Source organism: Pelophylax lessonae (assembly GCF_965119305.1).
Source record: "Pelophylax lessonae genome assembly, chromosome: 4".
Classification (NCBI taxonomy): Eukaryota; Metazoa; Chordata; class Amphibia; order Anura; family Ranidae; genus Pelophylax; species Pelophylax lessonae.
The window spans coordinates 669,094,054-669,105,010 of NC_138771.1; positions in this window are offsets into that span (position 1 = coordinate 669,094,054).

Genomic DNA, 10,957 nt, shown 5'->3' on the forward strand with positions numbered 1-10,957 from the left:
AGGCTAACACCACAAGTACCAGCAGTTGGACTACTGGAGGACCCAGCACAAAAGCACCTGCACTTTTCCTTACTTGGCAGTAAAGTTCTTTATTCATGCACTAAAGTCACTTATGAACTTTTTACTTGGACTTTTTTGGCACTATCTTGCACTTTATAGCACACATATGGTTTTATATTGTGACATATCTATCAAATTTTGCATTGTGATTATTATTGTGTTTTATCATACTATTTATTAAGTCACATGTAACACGCACTTACCTAATATATATTGATTTTATTTATTTACCACTTTCACCATTTGCCCAACATTTTTATCCAGGATATTGACAAGCAATTGTCCATTCCTGGCTAATAGTAGCAAGCGCTATAACAAATTCCAAATACTTTGGGATTTTATTCCTTCATCTACCTTTTATCCTATAGCAGCTGCTATCCCCGCCCCCTCCCTTCACGTTTATTTATCACCTTATGTCCATACATTATTTGTAATTTCCCCCTCCCAATAGGACATCCATAGGAGCGAGGGATATACACCATTTGGAGTATATTTTTTAACATTAACAGTCTGCTTTGTCCCTCCTGTGCAATGTAAGTTCCACCTGCTTCTCCTCCCTATCTGCTGGTCCATCTCTCCCTCTGAACCCCCCTCCTCTTCCTCTCTTGTGGGCACCCATGTGACGTCCATAGACACGTCATCATCGATGTTACCTTCCCCACCACTAACATTTGAGATCTCTGAGTAGGCAGCAACAGTGGGGACCAACCTCCTTGGGCTGATCTGGGTTCTGTCATCAGACTGCTGAGTGGCGGCTGTTGCTACCTCCTCTTCCTGATCCGATTCCAAGAATGGCTGTGCATGGCAAATGTCTTGTGATGGATCAAAAATAATTCCAGTGACTCAAGCGGAGGGTATGTGGTGGTGGTGGTGGTGTTGGTGGTGGTTTCTTTGGGGGTGCACACAGCAGAGAGTGAAGAGGGTGCAGATAGAGAGGATGAGGAGGGTGCAGAAGAGGAAGGCTGAGTGAGCCACTCAACCAAGTCTGGTGCGTCCTTTGACGTAATCAAACGCACCTTCTGAAACTTCACGCTTTGGCTCCGGCCTACTGCTCCTGCCCTACCCCTACCACCCCTGCGTAAGGGCCTGCCTCTTCCTCTGCCTGTCATTTTTTAAATTACCCTGTGACAAAAGTCTCTAGAGAAGCGCAGTATATGGGGAAGAAGGTATATAACACCCCGCTTCAATCTGTGGTATTGGGGGGCTACTGGTCTATCACACCAGTTCTACAAATAATTGGCCAGTAACTGTTGTCACTGTGTATAGCACAGTTAATGCAGCAAAACAGGCAACATTTTTGCAGGACTAAAATACACTGTTATACAAGTATACTGTTAGATAAAACCCCGCTTCAATCTATGGTATTGGGGGGCCACTGGTCTATTCCACCAGTAATACAAAAAATTGGCCAGTAAGTTTGGCACTGTGTGTAGCACAGTTAATGCAGCAAAAGAGGAAACATTTTTGTAGGACACAAATACACTTATAAAAGTGTACTCTTAGATAACACCCCACTTCAATATGTGGTATTGGGGGGCCACTTGTCTATCACACCAGTTCTACAAAAAAATGGCCAGTAACTGTTGGCACTGTGTGTAGCACAGTTAACTCAGCAAAAGAGGCAACATTTTTGCAGGACTAAAATACACTGTTATAAAAGTATACTGTTAGATAACACCCCACTTCAATCTGTTGTTTAGGGGGCCACTGGTCTATCAAATCAGTTATAATACTTTTTTAAAAGTGCTTTTGTCACTCTTTGTAGTTGTAGTATCGCTGCAGGAACGCTCACCACACCAGTCACAATGCTGCACAGTGCACAATACAAATCCACTATAATATGCTTTCTATATTAAAAAATATATTATGTGTATTACACCCCTATATAGTGCACTGCACACCAAAGAATAGTACACCTATACCAAATACCAGTCCTTAAAGGACTTTTGTGGTCCTATAACAGAGCGATCTGTGTCACTGACAATCTGTCCCTGCTCCCCACAGCAAACCTCTCCCTACACTGACAAAAGAGACAATATAGATATAGTACACCTATACCAAATACCAGTCCTTAAAAGGACTTTTGTGGACATAACAGAGCCATCTGTGTTACTGACAGTCTGTCCCTGCTGCACGCAGCAAACCTCTCCCTACTCTGACAAAAAGCAGAATGTGAAATGGCCTCCAGGTCAGGTCTATTTATAAGGTAGGGGGTATATCCATGTGCTGAAATGTCTCAATTGGCTGTCCTGTTCCACCTGATGGATGTGTCATGGGTCAAAGTTCTCCACAATGTAAACCAGTGTTTCTCAACTCCGGTCCTCAGGGCACACTAACAGGCCAGGTTTGCAAGAAAACTGAAATACATCACAGCAGGTGATATAATTTGCTGCTCAGTGATTGCAGTATTCTAGTCTGCATCTCCCTAAGGTAATACCTAAAATGTGGCCTGTTAGTGTGCCCTGAGGACCGGAGTTGAGAAACACTGATGTAAACTAATATGGCCGCGGCGAACAACGGCATATGTTCGCAATATCGGCAGACTGCGAACAAACAAAGTTCACCTCAAACCGACCGTCGGGCGAACTGCAAGGCCATCCCTACATATATTGATGCCTTGATTAAGGACATGGTGGTTGATTTACCATCGTATGTGCAGGATACGAGGGACGTCCTGAGTAAGTTATCGGATGTCTCTATTCCTGCGCATATGTTATTGGTTGGTATTGATGTTGAGAGTCTGTATTCATCAATACCCCATGAATGGGGTTTAAAAGCGGTTTCTTATTTTCTTGAATTGAAATTTCCACATCTAGGAGCCCACAATGAATTGATTGTGGAACTCCTTCAGTTCATGCTGAACCATAATTGTTTTCAATTCTTGAATTCGTTCTACCAACAGACCAGAGGCACCTCGATGGGGGCACCATGGGCTCCGGCCTATGCGTGCCTCCATCTGGGACTCTGGGAGGAGCAGGTGATATACCCATCCCCAATGTACCTCAGCCACTCCCATATGTGGCTGAGGTACATTGACGATGTCCTGCTCCTCTGGGGTGGCACGTCACTTGAACTTGAATCTTTCGTCCATGAATTAAACTCTAACGATCGGAATAATAAATTAACCTATACAGTTACTCCCAATAATCAACCCTTCCTAGACCTCCTCATTTCACATGAAAATCAAATAATCAAAACCAAAACGTATCGTAATGGAAACATCTGCCAACACTTTGCTGGCCGCGGATAGCCACCATCCCAAATCATTAATTGAGGGTATTCCGGTGGGGCAGTTCCTCCGTCTTAAGAGGAACTGCTCGGATACCGTGGATTATCAAACGGAGGCTAGGGACCTACACAGACGATTCAGAGAAAGAGGGTATTCGCATAAAGTCATCAAGAAGGCGCGTAAAAGAGTGACCCTCAGGCAAAGATCCGATCTCCTTCAGCGTAAGGAAAGTCCCCCGTCCCTACCAGATGTTTCTCAACAGTCGCATCCTCGTATTGTAACCCGATTTGGTACCCAACGGGACCAAGTTAGATCGGTTATATCTAAACACTGGCAGGTACTCACTGTCTCACCATTAATTGTTAAAATTGTTGGTCCACGTCCGCTGATTACTGCCAAACGAGCCAAAAATTTAAAAGATAGCTTATTCCATTCAGAATTTGTTTGAACTAAAAGAAATGCAAACTGGCTGACATCACTACCCCCGTTAAAGGGGATGTTTGAATGTGGAAGATGTTCCATGTGCAAACTGGTGATCAGTTCTAAGTCTTTCTTGAGTTGTGATGGGCAGGAGGAATTCATGATAAATAGCTTTATTAATTGCCAAACAGAACGTGTTATTTATCAATTGATCTGCCCATGCAATAAATCGTATATCGGTAAAACTAAACGCCAGCTGAAAGTTAGAATCTTGGAACACCTAGCCGATATTAGAAATAAAGTAGATAATAAGACCATTCCACTGCATTTCCTTGAACACCACAATGCCAACCCTGATGGGCTACCAGTGAGAGGCATTTATGCCTTAAAGTTACCTGCCAGAAGAGGTGATTTTGACACCATCTTGTTACAAAAAGAAAAGTTATGGATTTACAAGATGGGGTGACTCGCCCCATTTGGTTTGAACGTGAAATTCAGCCTAAAACCCTTTCTATCTCCTTGACCAATGTGAGGTTTTTCATTCCTATAGTTTTTTGAAGTGGAGAGTAGAGGCAGTGTCAGTGGTATGGATGAAGGGGTTATTATTATTACCCCTTGATCCTTGACATACGTCCTCCTTGCACCCCGAAACTTACTACCATCATTATATTCTTTGTTACATCTCAGCTTCTTTTGTGATTACACATATATCTTACATTGTATGGTGCATCTATCCATGACTAGTGATGTTCTTTTTCTTTATATATATACCCATGACCTTCTCTCCCCCCTCTCCCTATATTTTTTTCATTTCGTAAAAGGGAGGTATCTATAGACATGTACCAAACATATGATATGTTCAATTTGGATGTAAAGTATTGTTTTTGGTATGTACCGTTGCTATGGATATATATTACTGTCTTCCAATACATGATATTGAGGTTATTGGGTACACTACACATAGTCATTAATCTTGTGTTAGAGTCAGTGAGCACATCGGTGAAGGGTACATTCTATTCAATAAGCATTCTACCTAAATCCCTGATGTGAGGATGATATGGAATGGTATGAGATATACATATACATTGTTATTAATTGTGCCCTGTCCTGCACCACTTCCAGCATGAGTTAGTTTAGGTACAATTTGGTTGGGTTCTCTTTGGGCTAGTTGATTTGATCACGTACCCCTCTAATTAACAGCAGCAGAGAGGTTTAACGAATGATCGACCAATATAGAAAACCAACTGCCAAAAACCCATAGCGATATGGCTACAGCACCAGTAGCAATCCGCTCTATCGTATTTGTAGGAATACCTGTATAGTTTTTTATTTCACCTTTATTGTGTATAGTTATAATTTAGTTTTAGAAATTTAAGCATTCCTCCATGTCAATATTTACTAATGAGCGATAGGGGCATGACCTTTATTTTCACTAGTTTATATGTAAATGAGGCTCTTTTAGTAATCTCCATGGAAGCAAATAGTCTTGACGCTGGTGGGTAGATGGTTTCTATATTACTAACTGAATTTTGATTAAGTGCTGACATCTAGTGGAAAAAGATAGTAGTGGTAATCACTGGTTTCAACAGAACATCTACACCTGCACCCGATTAACCACTTTACAACCGGAGGATTTTGCTGTCTTCCGTCCAGGCCACTTTTTGCGATTCGGCGCTGTGCGACTTCAACTGAAAATTGCGCGGTCGTGCGACGCCGTACCCAAACGAAATTTACGTCCTTTTTTTCCCACAAACAGAGCTTTCTTTTGGTGGTATTTGATCACCTGTGCGATTTTTACTTTTTGCGCTATAAACAAAAAAAGAGCGTTTATTTTGAAAAAATAACAATATTTTTCACATTTTTTTATATGAAATTCCCCCCAAAAAAGATGTAAAAACCAATTTTTTTAAAAGTTTTTGGCCAATTTGTTTTATGCTACATATGTTTGGTAAAAAAAATCGCAATAAGCGTATTTTGATTGGTTTGCGCAAAAGTTATTGCGTTTACTAACAAAGGGAAAGATTTCTGTCATTTTTGGTGTTTTTTTTTTAACGCGTAATGGCGGCGATCTGCGATTTTTTTTGCGGGACTGCGACATTGCGGCGGACAGACCGGACCCCTGACTGACATTTTTGACACTTTTGGGGGTACCAGTGACATTACTGCAGTAATCAGTGCTATATATATGCACTGTTACTGTAAAAATGACACTGGCAGGGAAGGGGTTAATTTTATTGGAGAGGGAGGGGTTAATGTATGCCTGGTGCTTACTGACGTGTAGGGGGGGAGGTGACTATGTGATTCATGGACAGATCGGATGTCCAGCTATGCTGAACAGTCCGATCTGTCACTCCCTGTCACTATGGAGATCCGCCCGCTGTGTTTACACACAGCGGGCGGATCTCCAGACTCGATCCCCGACGATCGGGTAAGAGCAGCGGCGATCGCCGCTGCTCCTCCCCTGGCCCGACTCCCGCTGTGAATGAAAACAGCGGGAGCGAGCCTCCGGCGGCGTTAATACTACGTGGCTGGACGATAACGAACCACTCTGCCGCAGTAGTATTACTGTGAGCGGTTGCAGAGTGGTTAATTGATCAGCTGTTAACTACTATAAATTTGAACACTTTGCATCCCCACATTTAGCTCTGAAGAAACTGACGCTAAGTCAGTGAAACGCGTCAGCGTTGGCGTCAGTCCACCCACACATGTTGCCTTCTCCGTAATCCTTGGACTCTTGCACGGCCGGTTCCTCACCGTTCCCCCGCCTCCATACTCGCCGCACCGGACATGACGTCAGGCCGACACTAACGGACCTATACGTCGACACCAGGAAGCCGGCTTGAGTGAGCACGGGAGTAGAACGCCAGAGGAGGAACGCTAATGCCGGCTGAGTCGTGGACCCACACACGGAGCAATGGCCATGCAGTACTATCAGCTTTGATATATCTACTTGATATTTATACAAACACAGCGGATGATTCCTGTTACATCTCTTGAACTCCTGCATCCTTTATTAATGACCAATTGGGCATCATAACAGAATCCAAGGCGGTCATCACCTTCCCATTACCAGTTATTTTCCATAATATTTCCAACTAAGACCACTATTTGACCAACTTTGACTGAGATTTCTGACCCAGGACCTTCTTTCTTTCATTTATTTGGATCCATTTCAGATTTTTTGCCATTTCACTTGGACCAGCTGGATCAATCAACTATGGCATACAGCCACCATGGTTAACATGATGTCATTATTCTGATCCTGATTTCCATCAGGCACAGTTTTCAGGTCCTTGCTCAGCGGAACCAGCACTGTTTTTATGGTCATAGCAGTTCTCATCCTCTTTCAGGAAATTTACAACCACCTGGATGGACATTTGGGAAAGTAATTACTTAGTCGATTCAGCTCATAGTATCAGTACGGTTGTGTTTGCATTCATATATCAACCTACCACTGCTACTTTTGTCCACGGCAATTCATCACATGTGTTCGTTGTTGTTTTTTTTTTTTTTTTTTTTTGACATTACATTTTTATTGAACAGGGTTATACAGGGAACAATGCAGAACAGTGCAAAGCATAGAGATGACATTAACATTGAGTGAGAAAGCACATCATCCTAATATGATTGATACATTGGTGCAGAAATAAGCAATGGGACATCAACATCTTGTATTCATTGCCAAAGCTAGTCTACTTCAAGAGAGGGGGGGGGGGAAGAGGGGGAGGAAGGGGAGAAGGGTAAAGAGTGAAGGAGTGAAAATAGGTGAGGGAGAAGGAGAAGGAGAGAAAGAAGGAGACACGGAGATGGATGGACGGGGTAGGGGTGAAGGGGAGGGAGGAAGAGGTCGATGGGGGGGGGGATAGGGGGGGGAGGAGGAAGAAGGAAGGAAGGAGAGGAGGGGAGAAGAAGGAGGAAGAAGATAAGGTAGGAGGATAGGGGGGGAGGGGGGGAAGGAGGCAGGAAGAGGAGGGGGGGAGGGGAGCACGGGAGGTAGGAATTGGGAAGAGGGAGGAGGGGGGGGAAGGGGGGGAGGGGGAGTTGGCAGGGAGGCATGAGATCATGGGGGGAGGGAAAAGAAACAGAGAGGGAGGAAGGGGAAGGGCTAAGACTGGTCGGGCCGCGGAAGGTGATGAGAGGAGGGAAGGGGGGGGAAGGGGGAGAAGGAACTTGTAGCTATGCTGTTCAAGTATCTTCAATTAACATATTTCACACTCCATCTATCTTCGGGTCTGCATCTGTATAACAAACTTAGTACTACAAGGGTATACATTTATGAACCAGAATAGGAGGGTAATTGGGGGGGGGGGGGGGTGGTCAGCTCAAATGGAGTTTAGATACACATTTCAATTCATAGAAATCCAAGAATGCCACAACTTCCAGTTTTCATCAAATTCTTTCCCTCTGCCCGCCTTTCGTGCTAGCATACTTTCATACATTTGGTTAGTCTTAACCAAGTCCAAGACTGCAGATATGCTAGGCGTCTCAACCTCTTTCCATTTACGAGCAATTAAACCTCTAGCAGCTAAAAGGATATGTGAAACTACACACCTACAATCTTTGGGAAAACTGTCTATGCCCACGTTTAGAATAGCTAGTGCTGGGGAAGGTCGGGTGAGGACACCGGTGATACCTGAGATAATTGAAAATAGCTTGTTCCAAAAGCTGGTTAAGTTCCTGCAGGACCAAAATACATGTTTAAGGTGAGCCACCTCTCCACATTCCCGCCAGCAAAGAGGAGAATGGTCTGGTATGAACTTGGAGAGTCGGTAAGGTGTGAGGTACCAACGCAGGTTAATTTTTTGCGAAAGTTCCCAATGGTTTACGCAAGAAGAAGCGGACCTGACGGAGCGAAGTGCGCTTCGCCATTGTTCTCCAGTGAATTCCTCCTCCAGATCCGCCTCCCATTTAATCAGCGGTGTCGTCTTGCGAAACGTCGTTTTCTGTTGGAGACAGTTATAAAATAGAGACGTGCCTTTTGCCGCACGTGAGGTGCCTAGCAAAAACAACCAGCCCGTAGACGGGAGATATAAATGTGGGGACGATAGAGATTGGAGCAAATGGGATATGCTCATGTATGTGAAGAAGTCATTGTGGGGGAGGCCATATGTGGTCTGCAGTTGGGGAAACAGTTTCAAGGTGTCTCCGTTCAGCAAGTTGTCAACCGTGGAGATACCCCTCGCCACCCAATGTTTAAGAGATATATGGGGCATGACTAGTTCCAAAACATGCATGGGCACGGGCACCTTCACAAGCATAGAGGGGTCTGATGTGGACGAGGCGAACTCCCTCCAGGCCAGGAGAGAAGCTTGAATCGATAACGGCTTGTCCTTCAGTGACATAGGGCGCCACCTATCGGCCAGAAGCACCGATCGCAAGGAAGAAGAGGCACAGAACTCAGTTTCCATAGCGCTCCAAGTGGTCCCATGCACAGGTGAAACCCATGCGTGTAGTTGGGCCAGATGTGATGCCAGTAAATAGTCCTTAACATCTATCGTTGTTGTTTTTAAATGCTTTTATCTTATTGCTGTGCCACACCTTGTCACTTGTATAATAATATCGCTCTTTCTTGAGGCACAAGTGCCTAAATAAACATTATTTTTGAATTATATTTCATATTATTTGCCTCATTGGTACCCATTGTTGATCGCTTTCAGGGGGAAAGACACTCTGCTTTCCACTCAATCTTTTTTCTATATATGCCCTGATCAACGGTTACCTGGTAAGGTATTTAAATTCTATTTACACAATTATTTTTGATAATTATTAAAGGCCAGTGTGGGAACATACCTCTATTTGTTTCATCCCTACATAGAGACAAGTAAGAGATCATATCTGTGTTATGTTAAACAAGGTGTAATAAGTAGGTGTGTATACCTCATATATTGTTAGCACATGATAATAAAAATCACATTAGATAGATAATAACACATAAACCATGAATACAAAGGCATAAATATAAAGTGCAAATAGTGTAATAAAGTGACAGGTGGTTATGCCTGAAAGAATACTTGGTGGTATTGTTAAAAAACAAAAAATATAAATATCAAGGTGGCTCAGGTGATTGAATGTGCAAGGTGATAGTGCAAACATTGATAAAACAAAATCAATAAATTAATACGAACAATAGAAAATCTATTTTATTTTTCAAATAGGCCAAGTATTTGAAAGATTACATTGACCCAATCTTGCCATATGCTTATTATAGCACAAAGTATACACCTATTTGCAATAAGCATTTCATATATCCTTTATACCCAGCCTTTATAATTCTTTTTTACCCAGTAACAGCTTATGGTCTCTTGTCGATTGTAATACGATTGGCCACATTGCTTTCAATTATTAACATATCTGTACTCTGCCTGAGAACAGCAAACAATGATTTTAAGAATTTAAGTATTGGCCATAGCGTCATTTCAATTATTAACATATCTGTAATCTGCTCAGCAACAGCAGACAACAATGAACAGAATTTAACGATTGGCTGGGCAGTAAGTATTTGCAGCTGCCCATCCGGTTGCCTGGTAACGACTGTGGATATTTAGCAAGCAGAGATGGTGTGGTTTACGCTGCTCCTGATGACGTCACTCTGACAAAACGCGTAGAGCGTAACCACGTCACTTCTGCTTTTCGTTTGGAACACACATCCAGCGGTTGGAACGCATGGCGTTCCTAAAGTTTACCGCTATACGAGGAGGTTGCGGCTCCTATGACATGCATGCTCGTGTACCTCTAATGTTATGTGAGTACTTATTTTAAACCTTAATAAAGAATATATTTAGTTGCAATACTTCACTATATGAGGCATTCTTTTTCTTATATACGATCTGGATGTACCCTCTAATGCTTTTTGGATACTGATGCCCATCAATCCCATTGAGTCCAAAGTACTATTCTTGAGAGATGATCTGATTGGAGAACCACAGCTAATGATATTAGTGCCCAGGACCCCTGCCATACAGGAGTAAACCCCATTATTAAATACACGCTGGTCACCCCTGTAGGGGTACATAGTTCTGGTAAGTGCGGGCTGTACTGAGAGGGGAGCACAAGATTCCTCACCCACACATCCACTCCGGATCAACTCAAGAAATCACTCAATTCAATTTTTTTGGACTTTTGCACTGAATACTATTATATGGACTTTTAATCATTACCCCTAGTCACCTACTAATTTACCTATATATATCATTACCCCGTTTTTGTGTTTTTTGGCTAACCCACAAACCAGTGGACACAGTGGGTCCA